The 14466-nt window shown below is 40.6% G+C and overlaps 1 protein-coding gene across 5 annotated transcripts in view; it reads left to right on the top strand.

Annotated features, from left to right (window-relative positions):
* The first annotated feature begins 530 nt into the window (after nt 1-530).
* The window catches only part of Zfand6 (zinc finger AN1-type containing 6), a 69295-nt gene continuing 55359 nt past the window's right edge, over nt 531-14466 (top strand). For 2 of the 5 annotated variants that reach the window (XM_051148870.1, XM_051148871.1), the window contains exon 1: nt 12408-12523. The gene's annotated coding sequence lies outside the window, so the exon portion shown is untranslated. Of the gene's footprint in view, nt 607-12407; nt 12524-14466 lie in introns of those variants that run through there. The other 3 variants (XM_051148872.1, XM_051148865.1, XM_051148867.1) reach the window with 3 other exon arrangements.

Below are 14466 nucleotides of genomic sequence, written 5' to 3'. Positions count from 1 at the left end.
CCTGGGCTACAAAAGCTCAAGATCGCCTTTCACACTAAGCAAGTGGGACACCAGCTCCAGACAAGCGCAACTACTACCAGAGAGGCCGCAGAGCCCGGACCTAAGACGTCCGACCTACCAAAGTCGCACTGGACCCTCCTGCCCCTGCGGCAACACCAGCGAGAGCGAGCCTAAGCCGACCTCTAGGGGGCAGGGGCGTGGCTGAGAGAAAAGCAGCGCCTCCGTGCCACGCCCCTCCAGTGCCCTGACCAATAGTCGCACTCTCCGAGCTCCGGCCCCGCCCCCACGCCGCCTCCGGCTCGCGGCCCCGCCCGGGCCGGTCATAATTAGGCAGCGGGCTGGGACTGCCGCGTCAGCGTGCGTTGCGAGCCAATCGCGAGCGCTTCCCGGAGGCCGCGTCACAGGCCGAGCAGCCAAACAGAAAAGTTTAATAAACAGCGGACGGAGGGCCGGCAGCGGCAGCGGCGGCGGCGGGCCGGGAGCGAGCGGAGGTTCGGCGGCCTCACCTGTCCTCACTCAGCGGCGGCGAGAGGCAGAGGCGGCGGCGGCGGCGGCGGCGGCGGCGGCGGCAGCGGCAGCGCGTCCGGCGGAGAGGGCCGCCGCCAGGTGAGGAGCGCGGGCAGCGGTGGGGGCAGCCTCCGGGCGGCCTGGGAGCCGGAAGCGGCGCGGGCGGCGCAGCAGGTGGCCTCGCGGCGGCTAGCTGAGGGCGCGGTCCCGGTGGGGCGCGGTCCCGGGCTCCCGGGGCGCGCGCTGAGCTCGGGGTCCCGGTGGGCGCGCCTGGGGCGGATTCGGAGCAGCTGCTGCTCGCCGGGCTGCGCCCCCACGTCCCTTTTGTCGGCTGAGGCGAGGAAGGACTCTGATGGAGTCACCGGGATTTCAAGCTCTCTGCTCCTCTTGAGAGCGTTTTCAAGTTTCTCACTGTTTGATGCGTAAACAAGCCGCACGAAATGTGGCATCTGAAGTCAATTTAACTCTGTCAAAGCTCTCATTTGCTGTCATTACCCAGAGTAGTCGCCCGTGTGTGGGAGCCGGGGCCTTGGGGTCACCTCCAAGCTTTGCATGCTAATTAGCTTGGTCGTCAGCACCTGGTAGCTCCGAAAAAAAAAAAAAAAAAAAAAAACGAAATTAAACGCCACTTTCAAAGCAGATTAGAAAATTTATCTTTTTCCCTAATGTAAAATGCCACGTAGGCGTTTGAGATTATTTATATAGTATTTAATGACAATTGCTGTTTTATGTATTGTCTCCAGGCCTACCGGGGTAACTTGGTAAACCATGAGCATTTAAATAGACAAAACAGGTTGTCCTAATTTTCTTTTATTACCTTTAAAACCATGAATGGGGGGGTGAGAAGCACAGGAAAATTTCGAGTTTGACTGGTTTATTATTTTGACTGCAGCAATACTTTGCTGTGTTAATGTCAAAACTCACTGGATTTTAAATCTGTACAGTTTATTAAATGTAAGTTATACTACAAACTTTTTAAAGTAGTGTAGTGGTCAATGCCAGGAGAGTACATAACATGATGCACTATAAAAAGAGAAAACATACTGAAAATCCCAGACTTCTCACCCCGAAGCAAGGACTAGAACAGTACCCAAACTTGTATGCACCCCTGAGTTTTTTTTATCTGTCCTACTCCAGTTTACTGTTTCTTTCTGAGGTAAACATTCTTGACTTGCAGATTTTATTTATCTGGCCTTTTAAAAATTAGTTTTGTCACATACTATTCTCTTCAAACCATGTCATTTTAGGTTCCTCTCCCTTTGAACTTTGAACAGATAGTGTATGGTTGTAGTTTGTACATTTCATTGTGGTTTGTTGTTTGTTTGTTTTTTCTTTTGTTTTGTCTTAAGGTAGGGTCTCACCGTGTAGCTCTGGCTGTCCTGGAACTCGCTATGTAGACCAGGCCATTTCATTGTGTTTCAGTGGTGTGTTTCTCTCTTAACCCAGAATTGGGATAGTGTTTCTTGTTTTGCTTCTAATAAGTGTACTCAGCGAACTTTTCTTCTTGCAGCTTTTGTTGCACAAGTTATTGCATTGTCTAAAGTAAATACTGTAGATCCTAAGAGAAAGTTTTAGGCAGTCAGGAGGAAAATAGAGATGAAAACCTTAAGACTGCTTCCTAAAGCCAGATGTGGTGGCTCATGCCTTGTCCCAGCACTTGGGAGGCAGAGGCAGGACATTCTCTGTGAATTTGAGGCCAGCATATTCGAGACCAGGACAGTCAGGCATCTGTTACACAGAGAAACTGTTTACAAACCAAACCAACCAACCAAACAAACAAAAGATTCTGCTTCCTTTAATCAAATAGATTCATTGTCCTTATGATTGGTTCCTAGTTGTTATATTTGCATGAGGAACTAAGGTTTCTGTTCATCTTTTTACATTGAATCCCTTCAGTGGGTTGTGGAAAGTCTGGCACTGTTTGGTGGCCTTCCAGTGTGAAACTAGCAAGTTGGAGAAAACACTTGATGTTTTGTAAGCGACTCTTTCTGTTCTCCACCACTCCTCCCCTCCCTTCAGTCTTTGGCAGATTATTGAGGAATCTTCTTTGCCTTAAAACACTCTTGCAAAAGAAACGAGTAGTAAGCTTTCTCTGCCTAGTTGGCACAGGCTTTGCTGGGTGGGGGGGGAGGGGGATCGCATCTGTCAGAGGGCAGAGCCTTTAAGGGAAACATTAGGACCCACTTGTCACTCAGCAACTTTTGAGAAAGATATGTGAGTGTATGGTAGGTATTTTAGGGCTTGTTAACCACACATTGAAGTATTTTTTTATGTTTAAGAATACCCTGGGTGTGATGGTACACGCCTTTAATCCCAGCACTCAGGGAGGCAGAGACAGGCAGGTCACTGAGTTTGAGGCCAGCCTGGTCTACAAAGTAAGTCCTGGACAGCCAAGGCTGCACAGAGAATCCCTGTCTTGAAAAACAAGAACAAAATCAATCAAACAAACAAACAAAAAGAATGTCCCAAGGTGTATGCTCTAGACAAATTGTGGAGTAGTATTTTCTTAATTTCTTAAAGATGGGGTCTCTCTCTCTCTCTCTCTCTCTCTCCCCCTCTCCCTTTCTCTCTCTCTCTCTGTGAGTGTGTGTGTAACATGACTGTATAGATTTGAATAACTTGTTTGTGTGTTTTGTTGAAGGCATGAGAGAGGAGCTTTTTTAGACAAGGTCTCTCTATGTAACCCAGAGAACTCTATGTAGACCAGGCTGGCCTGGAACTCATAGAGATTCCCCTGTCACTGGCTCCAGTGCTAGGATCATCTGGCTGGGAAGAGCATTGGTAATGTCTGTAGCTTGCAAATGTTTTGTTTTTATAGAGTAGTAGACTCTACTTTTAAAAATTAGTTTTGTATTTCATTATAATGGCAATGGCAGAGAGTTTGGGGATTTCCCTCCCTCCCCCAAGTTTGAAAATGAGTAGGAAGGCAGAAAAAAGCACTCACAGTGCTTCCACAGATAAGCATTGTAAATTAACATTTGTCAGGCATACCCGTGGTCTTCGTATGTATTTTGCATCTTTAGGATTCATTCTTGGGACAGATGCTGAGTCAAAGCATGTGAACATTTTAAAGTCTTTAAAAGTATAGCCAAACTTGTCTTAAAATGTACCACCAAAGAATGTGTGTACACGCACCTGGACGCTCTATGCCACTGTAAGTCCCAGCTACTCCAGAGACTGAGGTAGTATTGCGTGAGCCTAGGCGTTCCAAGAGGTTTAAGGGTGGATAGGCTGGCTCCACTTTCAAAACATACTCCAAAGGTGATGTCTCAACCCCTTTGTTTTATAGAAGATGATAACAGCAGTCATCTAATTGTTACCCTTCCTTCAGGTTTTGCTCCCTATAGTCTGCTCTGGCTGGCTGCTCCAGTTTCAGGAAGCCATTTAAATATGTTTATTTATTTTTAAATTGTGTGTCTATGTCTGTTAGTGTCTGTGTGTGTGTGTGTGTGTGTGTGTGTGTGTGTGTGTGTGTGTGTATGAGAGAGGGGGGGGAGCATGTGTGTGTAGAGGTCAGTGGACAGCTTTGTAGACTCAGTTCTCCCCTTTTATGTTTACATGGGTTCTTGGGATCAAACTCAGGTCATCAGTCTCGCACAGCAAGAACTTTTACCCACATGCGCCATCTTGCCAGCCCTGAATGTGTTTATAGATTATGGTAGTCCTAGGCTCAAAGTCCTTCAGTGGCTCTTCAATCTACAAGATAAAATTCAGCCACAGTTTTACTGTGGTTTATATAAACCACACTGGCTGTGCCAATAAAAATACAATGCAAATTGAAAAATCAGAGTCATGTTAAGTAATTGAAAATTTTTTTCATAGCAATATGACAAGAGAGAGGCAGTGCAAAATATATTTTAATTTAACCTAAGATGTGATGGGTGTGGGAGATTATTTGTATGATAGTTTTGCACTTTTGGAGATGATGTGTACCGTCCACTTGCAGTGTGTCCTAGTTCAGATTGGCCACAGTTCAGTGTTTACACTTGTAAGATCTTTCTTATTGTGGCTTTTATCTGTCTAGGATAGCAGCCTTTTGCTCTGCTTTGCAAATATTTTTTCTGGCTCTTCATTTGCCTTGTATTTGCTTACAGGCCTTCCTTTCTCTTCCCTCCTAACCGTTTCCTTCCTTGAACTCTTAAAAGTATGTTGGTTAATACTTATCTTTTAAAGATTTATCTTGATTGAAAATGTGTGTGTGTATACACACACGTGTATATGTGCTCATGTGTGAGCTTGTATATACATACATACACATGCAGTGAATACTGGTCCCTTAGGAGTCCAGAAATGGGTGTTGGATTCCCAGAGCTGGAGTTACACTCATTACAAACTGTCTGTGGGTATTGGGATCCAAATTCAAGTCTTCTGAAAGAACACTTGGTCCATCGCTCCATCCCAATACTTACATTTAAAAAATTATTATTGTTGTGTATATGATGTCGATGGTAGGTGCAAGTGTACATGCATGGTGTAAAACACTATGGAGGTCAGAGTATGACTGGATTTCGGGGATCAAACTCAGGCTATCAGGCTTATTTATAGCAGACACTTTTCCCACCGAGAGCCATCTTGCCAGTGCCACACTTACATTTAAAGCAGTCTCCTTCCCAGATAACTTTCAGGTCTTTTCAAATATTTGTTTTTGTTATTGTCTTTAATTGGGGTGTGTGCGTGAGTGTGCAGGTGTCAGTGGAGGCAAGAGGCATTGCATTCCCCTGGAGCTGGAGTTATAAGTGGTTATGAGCTGTGCAGTGCTGGTGTGGATGCTGGAAACTGGACTCAGATCCTCTGTAAGAGCAGTGCTGGCTCTTAACTTCTCAGTTATCTCTTCAGCACCTCTTTTAGTTCTTTAAAGTTTCTTTTTTTTTTTTTTATATCCATAATTCTGTGTTCTTCTTAGATCTGTTTTATTAACATAAATATAAATTGAAATAAATATAAATTGATATTTAACCAGTTATTACAATTCTGTCAAAAAAAACAATTGTGGGGTTAGGCCACAGAAGTCTGGTGACCTGAGTTCGTCATCAGCTTCCATGTAAAGGCAGAAGGAAAGAACGAACACCACAGAGTTGTCCTCTGAACTTCAGACATGCCCTCTGGTAGGTGCACCCCTAACGCCACCTCATCATGAGTAGTACTTCATTTGCACACACATTTAGTGCCCCCCGCCCCCCATGCACACACCCCACTCCCACCTCCCGGTGTTTCTTTATACTCAAACCACCTTATGTACACAGTAAAATGAATACATTCTTGATTCTGTTTTGTTTTTTTAGTAGCACTGGTTTGGTATTAATACTACGTTTCACTCCAAAAACTTGGTTCCTGCCTCTCAGACCCTGGGCCTGACTCAGACACTGGGTCAGACTCAGCGGGCAAGTGCTTTCCCTGGGCTCGCACTGAGCCCTGCTACATATGTGTTTAGAAAGTTCCTGTAGCTGCATCTTCCTTTCAACACTGAGCACCTGATGCACACTAGACTTTGTGTTAAGTGCTGGGGGTATAGTTATGACCGGGATGTGGTCCTTGCTTTCCTGAAGTTTAAGTATAAGGTAAGCCAGGAGCAGTGGTTCCCCCTATAATCCCAGCACTCGGGAGGCAGAGGCAGGCGGATCGCTGTGAGTTCGAGGCCAGCCTGGTCTACAAAGTGAGTCCAGGATAGCCAAGGCTACACAGAGAAACCCTGTCTCGAAAAAACCAAAAAAAAAAAAAAAAAAAAAAAAAAGAAAGAAAGAAAGAAAAAAAGAAATGATAAGTACAAATTGGATTCTTTTAGGATATATCTCTCAGTAGGTAATAGTTGATCAGTACTACCAACCTGGCTGTGGTAGTTTGTTAGTTTCACTAGGATGATGGAACTTTAAAAAAATTCTCCTTTAAGACATGCTCCCTGATGTAGAACCTGGCTTGGACTCCAATTTATAATCTCCCTGCCTCATCCTCTTGAGCACTGAGTGTATGGCATTGTACCTGGCAAAAACTAAGGAGAAACTTACTTTTTTTGTAGCCACCATCATCCTGCTGCCCTTCCCTAAAGTTTGTCCTGGGGTTCTGGTCTGAGACTGAGGAGGAGTTAGAGGAATCCCCAAGGGGAGGAATGGCTAGTGTACAGATGACAGTATTTGGTTTGATTTAGAACCTGAGGGGAGAAGTAGACTGTCTGGGGTCTGCTGATGAGGGGAGAGTAGGACAAGCTCAACTCTTATTTTGGGAGAACTCTGTTAACCAGGGGTGCTCTTTTGACCCTGGGTGCTTTTCTTCATAGTTTCTAATGTCTTGTCATTGATGTTGTTTTTTGTTGGTTGGTTTGATTTTTTTTTCCTACTCAGACTTCTACCTACATGTGTTTGCTACATTGTGGTTTCCTTGAGAACTCTTTTTCTATTACTATAGGCCTTATCTTTCTGTTGGTTCTGGGACTTATTCAGAATAGGTATTTCTTTTGTAGTCTGTTAGCAATTGGAGTCCATTAATGGCTCTAAAGTTTATTTCTACCACCAGTGCTATGTTTGATGGTATGCTAACAACTAGCCCCTCTGGCTATTTAAGTAGTTAAAATGACATAATATTAAACTATAGTCCCCATTTATATTAGTTACATTATAGGTGTTCAGTAGCCACATGTGGTTATTGACTTGTATTGGACAGGAGAGAGAGGGAGTCTTTTGCATTAATAAAAATTAATCTTAATTTATAATCTTGTTGCTAAGGACCACATCAATTAAATAGCCATGCCTAGCTATTGAAATGTGGCAAGTCAGAATTGAAATAGAAGTTTGACATTTGTTTTAAAACAAGCATTCAAAGGCACAGGCTGTCAGATCTCTCTCTCTGCAAGGCCAGCTTGGTCTACATAGCAAGTTGTCTCTTAATTACATAGAGTTGTCTAAAAAAACAAAAGTGTATATTGGATAATAATATATTTTACATATATAGTTATAATTTTTATATTTTAATGTTTTACTTTGTTAGAAATCCATGCTCTAGTTATTTTTTGGACATGTTCTCACTCTTGATACAAGTTTCTTTTTTTTTTTTTTTTTTTTTTTGGTTTTTCGAGACAGGGTTTCTCTGTGTAGCCTTGGCCATCCTGGACTCACTTTGTAGACCAGGCTGGCCTCAAACTCACAGCGATCCACCTGCCTCTGCCTCCCGAGTGCTGGGATTAAAGGCATGCGCCACCATGCCCGGCTCGATACAAGTTTCTTAAGAGGTCAAGATTATGTTCATTTTGTTGACTTTGGCATCCTCAACAGGCAGTGGTATCCAGGATGATGTTCAGAGAGTGTGGTGAGGCAGTAAATTGACTTACAAGATACTCTTTTTGTAAGAATTTATTTGATTGTCTAATTATATGTATATGTATGTATCAGAGAGGGTGAGGTTATGCCTGTAAATGTGTGAGTGCAGGCACCCATAAAGTTCAGAAGAGGATGTCAGATCTTCTGGAATTGTGAGCCACCTAATTGTGAGTACTGGGAACTGAATTTGGGTCCTCACCAGAAGCAGGATGTGTAACAAGAGACTTACCTGTTCAGTTTCTGCCTTTTAAAAATTGTAAGATTTCTTTGTTTGAAGCCAAGATTAAAAAAAATAGTTTTCTTTTGATAACTATCTGATAATTAGTCTTTGTCTTTTAATTTTTTTTTTCACCCTTGGTTTAGGCAACAGAGTAGAAAGAAACAAAACCTCTGCAGTTTATTTTTCTCCAGCTAGTAGTTTTATTTAGACCCATAGAACATTTATTTTGTGCATGACTCTGTTTATTAAGCAATGTTTTTTGCCTATAGCCCAGGACAATTCATCTGAATACATGAGACTTATGAATGCTTTTCCTTTGATCCCCACTTAATTTGTCTTTATTAGTGACCATGTTTAAATCCCTTACAGACCTAAAACAAAGCAGCTTACTAACACTTGTATAAAGAGTTCATTCCTATTCTTTCCTATCTTTAGTTTGCCTTAATTTTCCTAAAGTTTCCTTTGTGTGAAATGTGTGGTTGATGGGCCATGGACAACCTCTGAGCATAGTCACTTTGTGCTCTTCTCCTCGCCCAGTAAGAAGACAAACCACACCAGGAGTTGCAAACTAAAGCACAGCCCTCAATGCTGGAGGTAATGTGTGTCTGCCAGAGAATTATGTTTTGAAAATTGTTTTCCTTATCCCTTGCATAGTTGGTTTCTGGCTCTGTTCTCACCAATTTCAGCCTGTTATGCTGATGTCAGGGTAGTCTTTTCATCCATGACTTTGTATATCACCTGTTCTGTCCAGGCAGAATGCTGGCCATGAAGGATTGCTTTTTCCACAAGAATGAATATGATTGGATACAATTCCTTTTTTCTTTCTTTTTTTTTTGGGGGGGTGTTTTTTTTTTTTTTTTTTTTTTTTTTTTTTTTTTTTTTTGGTTTTTTCATACAGGTTTCTCTGTGTGGCCTTAGCTGTCCTGGACTTACTTTGTAGACCAGGCTGGCCTTGAACTCACAGTGATCCACTTGCCTCTGCCTCCCAAGTGCTGGGATTAAAGGTGTGCGCCACCGCTCAGATACAATTCTTTTTAGATTTTTGTTTGTTTGGGTTTTGTTTTGTGACAGTGTCTCCTGTAGTAGGCAAGCCTAACACTATATATTAATAGCCAGGGATGACCTTGAACTTTCTGCTTCCACCTTCTGGGTGGTAGAATCATTAGCATGCCTTGTAGGTCAAACTCATGACCTCATGCTGGAGGTCAAACTCATCTGGCTCTGGGGATCAATTCCAGGGCTTTATGTATAGTGGCCAAGCACTCTACAACTGTGCTGTGACCCTCTCCCCACCCCACCCCACAAGCCCTGTTTTGGGTTTTGTTTTTTGTTTGTTTGTTTTTTGTTTTTTTTTTTAGAGCTGAGGACCAAACCCAGGGTCTTGTGCTTGCTAGAGCAAGTGCTCTACCACTGTGCTAAATCCCAGCCCCGTGTAGGATCATTTTAATCCAAACTCATCCAACTAAGTTGTTCAGTGGTGGCTTATTGTTTTATGAAATTTTTTTGAACAGTAAGGTTTGGAGAAAGGTCCAGACTCCCATAAAGTGTATGTAGTAGCCAGGTGCGGTGGAGCACACCTGTGTACCACAACACTTAAGAGAGGCAGAGGCAGGCAGATCTCTGTTAGTTCAAGGCCAGCCTGCCAAAGGGAGTCCAGGACAGCCAAGGCTACACAGAGAAACCCTGTCTCAAAAAAACAAAATACATATACAGTATATTCTCTGACTACATGATGTTTAGAAAATGGCATTGTCACACACAAACCTTGTTCTTACCATACAATATTGTTGTCATGTAATTTAGGCTACATAGTTTCTGGGTTTAATTCAGCTTTCTTGAACTTGATCTTGTTGTTCTTGCCTGCTGTTAGAAATAACACACCTTAATTTTAATCTATGTGCCACCTAAAAATGATGATTATTACCTTGAAGTTCTTTGACTTCTTGGTCACTAAGTCTACATGTCCCTTTTTCTTTTTCTTTTTCTTTTTTCTTTCTTTTTTTTTTTTTTTTTTCCTTGTGTGTACGTGCATGTGAATGTTTGAGATAGAACTTTGCTATGTAGTCAAGACTGGCCTTAACGCTTCTGGACATCCTCTTGTCTCAGCCCCCTTGGTGTTGGGGTTACAGATGTGTACCACACAGTTGGCTCACATCTCCCCTTTTCTATCTTAGTAATAGACTACTGTTAGTGTTAGTACTATGCTAACATATGATTAGTGTATATTTATTACAAGTAGTTCATGTGGACGTGAAAATTGTCCCCAGAGCAGTAGTATCTTTTGTGTTCCCAATTGTCTACATTCTTGCCAAATTTTTAAATTAATTAATTAATTAAATTTGTGTGTATGTGCGTACATATCACAATTAGTATTTACAGAGGCAGAGGAGGACTAGTTGGCAGGTGTCAGTCTTGGGGCTTGTACTCGCTGAGCCATCTTACCAATCTCATCCTGCCTGCTGGGTTTTAACTTTTTTTTTTCCTCTAACCTCCGAAAGTTTTGGTCATCTACAGTCTGTCTTCTTCAAGTCCGCAATGTAAATTAGATGTATTCTTTTTGCTGATTGTTCCTGTACTTCTCTTCCAATGTGTTTTACAAGAGTATCACACACACTACAAAGAAAACCTGAACTTGACTCATGAAGTGCAGGGCATTGAAAGCAAAGGATCATGGGACTAGGCCTGTGAATTGGCTCTTTCAGTTTGTCCACTTAAAGGGCATAATAGAGTATGCAGCTGTTTGGGCGTCAACAGGGTTTTGCTCCATATTCATGTCTAGTTGCAATTATGTGGATTTTCAGTTTGTTACAAAGACTTCTCTTTGTATTCAAAACAATTTTGTTGGCTTCCTGTTCTAACATACAAATTTTCTCTGATAAAAATTGTTGAAAGCTTTTGAACTTTGAAAGCTCTAAATTTAAATTTAAAATTCTTTAATACATAAGCTTCTTTAAAACATTTTAAGAACCTACTGTACTAGCAGGCATGGTGCCACTTACTTGCAGTCCTGAAACCAGGGAGGTAGAGGTAGGAGGAGGGAGTTCAAGGCTAGCTTCACTTTTGTCTCATAAAACAAACAACAAATCAGAAAACTCCCCTCCCCCATAATTTGCCTTAATTTTATGTTATTTTTATCAGCTAGAGTTAAAATATTGGTAGAAGTGAAAATGTAGTTTACTAAACATCTTAAGTGCTGGTCAATCAGGTAATGCTTAAAATGTAAGCAATTCTAACTAAAGCATAAAATACAGCAAACTGTAGCCACGTATAAGTGACAAGTCTTTTTCTTTAAAAATCAGAGTCCTCTGTAGGGTGTGTCTCTTAAGGCTCTAGTAAAAATACTTTATGCACAGCTTCTTGCATAGTGTAAAGGGAATATACTTTTCATCTACTTTTGGTAATAATAATTTCCTTCCTTCCCAGCACTTGGGAGTCTAAGGCAGCCAACCTCCTGCTTAAAAGAGAAGTGAACCTTTTGGCCAGTCTGAGCTATTTGTTTCAAACAAATAAGTTTAAAAAAAAAAAAAAAAAGAGCACTGGGGGGCAGGTAGGCGGTCTGGGACAGGGGATAAACTTCCTACCTTGAACTCATTCATGGCAGGGGCTTGTCTGGGGTGGTAGAGGTTCTGGGTTAGATCTTTAGCACTGTGAAATAAACAAATTAACTTTGTTCCTGAACGTGCCACTAGACAAATTGCCTTGTGTCTTTAGATCTCCTTTTGTAGTGAGTAATCAGTTTTAACTGGAAATAGCAACCTTTTGGTGAACTGAGAACTTTAGTGTGTTGTAATACCCCAGACAGTGTGAGTGAATTTGACAGATAGTTTAGAAGTGACGCTTTAGCATTTATGGTTGCTTAGAAATGAATCTTTACCATTTAGGGTGTGTTTTTTTAATGTTTTTTTTTTTTTCTTTAGGTTAATGGTCCTCTCGCTAAGTCTTAGAGAACACATACTTTTGTTCTTAGAGAAATTTATAATGGATTTTGTGCAGATGTTAAAATTTTTCAGACAGAATGTGAAATCTGTTAAGAGAGAAAGTCTGTTTAAAGCATAACTTTACATTCGTGGCTCTGTAAAAATGCCACGTTATTTATGTTAAAAGCAAGTATCTTACATAGCGTATTCCCAAAGTAAATGAAACGCTGTTTCTGTGAATTTTCATTGTACTTTAACCCAGACAAAAGAAAGTAAATCGCTTATGATAGGAAAACTGAAACATTACAGCCTGTTTCTTTAAGAAACCAGCTTATCCAGGGGTTTAGTGTGTTTAACCTAACCTGCTAGCAAGGAAAAGTTCTTTAAAATAATGGATATTAGTTGCATCCAATCACAGTTATCAGCTTCACTAGCAGGGAGGAGATTGGACTCTCTGGCCACTAGAATTGCGGGAGGTGGAGCTTGGTATTCAGGTTTGGTTGCTTTGGAGTACAGCTTCAAGTGAAGTTAATCTGAGGTGAAGCAAACAGAAAATTGTGGAGGTTTTGTTGGTAGGATTTTTGTTCTAATCTTTTAATGATCTTATATTTTATACTTTTGCTCCTTTATGCTTTTGTGTGTACTCGCTTTGTCATTGTTTCTATTTTCTGATGCAAACTGAACATTAAAATTAAGCAGGGAAGCAGAACAAAAGGGCTGTTTGAACAGGAAATAGGTGCTCAGCGAATCAAACTTGACTTTATTATTATTTTTACTTTAGAATGTGAGTGCCATTTAAAACCTCTGACTCAGAATCATCTTCACTAACAGGCCTTTCTCTTGAATCGGATGTCGAAGCAGTCATTTGTCAGTTTTTATAAAAGACATCTTAAGGAGATCTATTTGATGTCATTTCTCTTAAATCTAACCTATTAACTTACTAAAAGAATGAGAAATTTGTTTTTAAGTTGAAAGACCAAGGGTTTGTTTTTGTTTTTGTTTTTTTGCTTAGTGTACCACTTACCTTTAACTCCAATATATTTTAAATTTAGCAATATGTTGACATTATTTGTATCTCACACTTTTAGCTTTGTCTGTACAAAGATCATTGATATATGTTATGTGTAACAAAATAAAACTGCTTTCTTAAGAATTCATTTTTCGAAGGATGAAGATAGTGATTAATATCTCTTTAAAACAGGAAATGGATGGGTTTTTATTTTTAACAGTTATATGTAGACTACCAAAACTTGAAAAAAGTATCTGTGGATCTTTTAACATTTTTTACCTAAATAATCGGAAGTATGCCTCAGTATTCTTTTTTTCTTTTCTCTTGTGCCCTTTGCTCTCAAGTTATAAAATCAAGTTATAAAAAGTCCCTTTTAATAATCAGCACAGGTGCCAACCCAGCCCTCCCAGCCAGTGTGTTTGTGTTTGCTATGCTGTTTGTTTCAGATCACTCCAAGCGTTTAAAATCAATGCTTTTCTCCTGTGTCTATTGCTTAAACAATACTGTAGTACAATCAGGAAGTCACATGTGTGCTCACAGTACAATACATGGCCTCATTTTCCCTCTACTTCTATAGATTATGTTTTTGCCTTTTACAATAAATGTGAATAACTGCATTGGACTTGTCATGTTAAAACTGTTTTAGTTCTGATAGAAGTATAGTCCTCTAGAGTAGGTATGGGGTTAATCCAGTCTTTCGTCTAGATTGTTCTTAAGTTTTCATAATTTTAAATGATATTGCAATGACCTTATATCTGTATAAATGGCAGTACTTTACTTTTTGAAAAATATTAATTTATTTAGGAAACAGTCTCCTATGGAGTAGGCTTACATAGATAAAAGGATGTTAAGACTCATTGGCCAAATTGCTTTTCAGGAAGATTTTGCTTTTTTCTATTGCCGTCCACAGGATATCTTTAGAGTTCCCTGAGAGTAGCCCCTTAATTTTCTGTTACATTGTGCCTTTGGAGCTCTGAGTTGTTGGTTAGTTTTTGTCTAAACAAATAGCCTATTTTAAACTCCATTTTCTAAGATATAGATGAATCTAAATCCATTTTCTGGATATTAAAATTAGCTGAAAGAAATTGGGAACATTTTTACCCACTTTAGAGAGCAATTGTGTACTCTGTTGGCTGTTTTATTTATTATGAATATTACTCTCAGCATGTTCAGGGCTTAATATTTTACACTGGCTTTGTTGGTGCCAGCTCTCCTGAGTATGTACTGCTTCTGTAAGCTTATACCAAAAAGAGCATTTTCTTTGAAGGAAAGCAATTGTTACCTGTTTCTGAACTTGAAATAAGTAAATATCCTTTGTCAGTGGTTTCTGCACTTGGAGACTTTTTAAAAGTACATGGAAAAGGCAAAATCTGTATAGGTACGGTTTTAAATTAATATATCAACAAGTATTTACAGGTTTTCAGTGAAAGGTAAAAAAGATATCTCTGCACACACACAGTGGCTCCAGACATGTCTGTGCTTAGGGGGCAGGCTTTGTTTTCGAAG

Source organism: Acomys russatus, chromosome 7, assembly GCF_903995435.1.
Source record: "Acomys russatus chromosome 7, mAcoRus1.1, whole genome shotgun sequence".
Classification (NCBI taxonomy): domain Eukaryota; kingdom Metazoa; phylum Chordata; class Mammalia; order Rodentia; family Muridae; genus Acomys; species Acomys russatus.
Note: the sequence above shows the minus strand (reverse complement) of the source record. Positions and strands in the feature narration are given on the sequence as shown.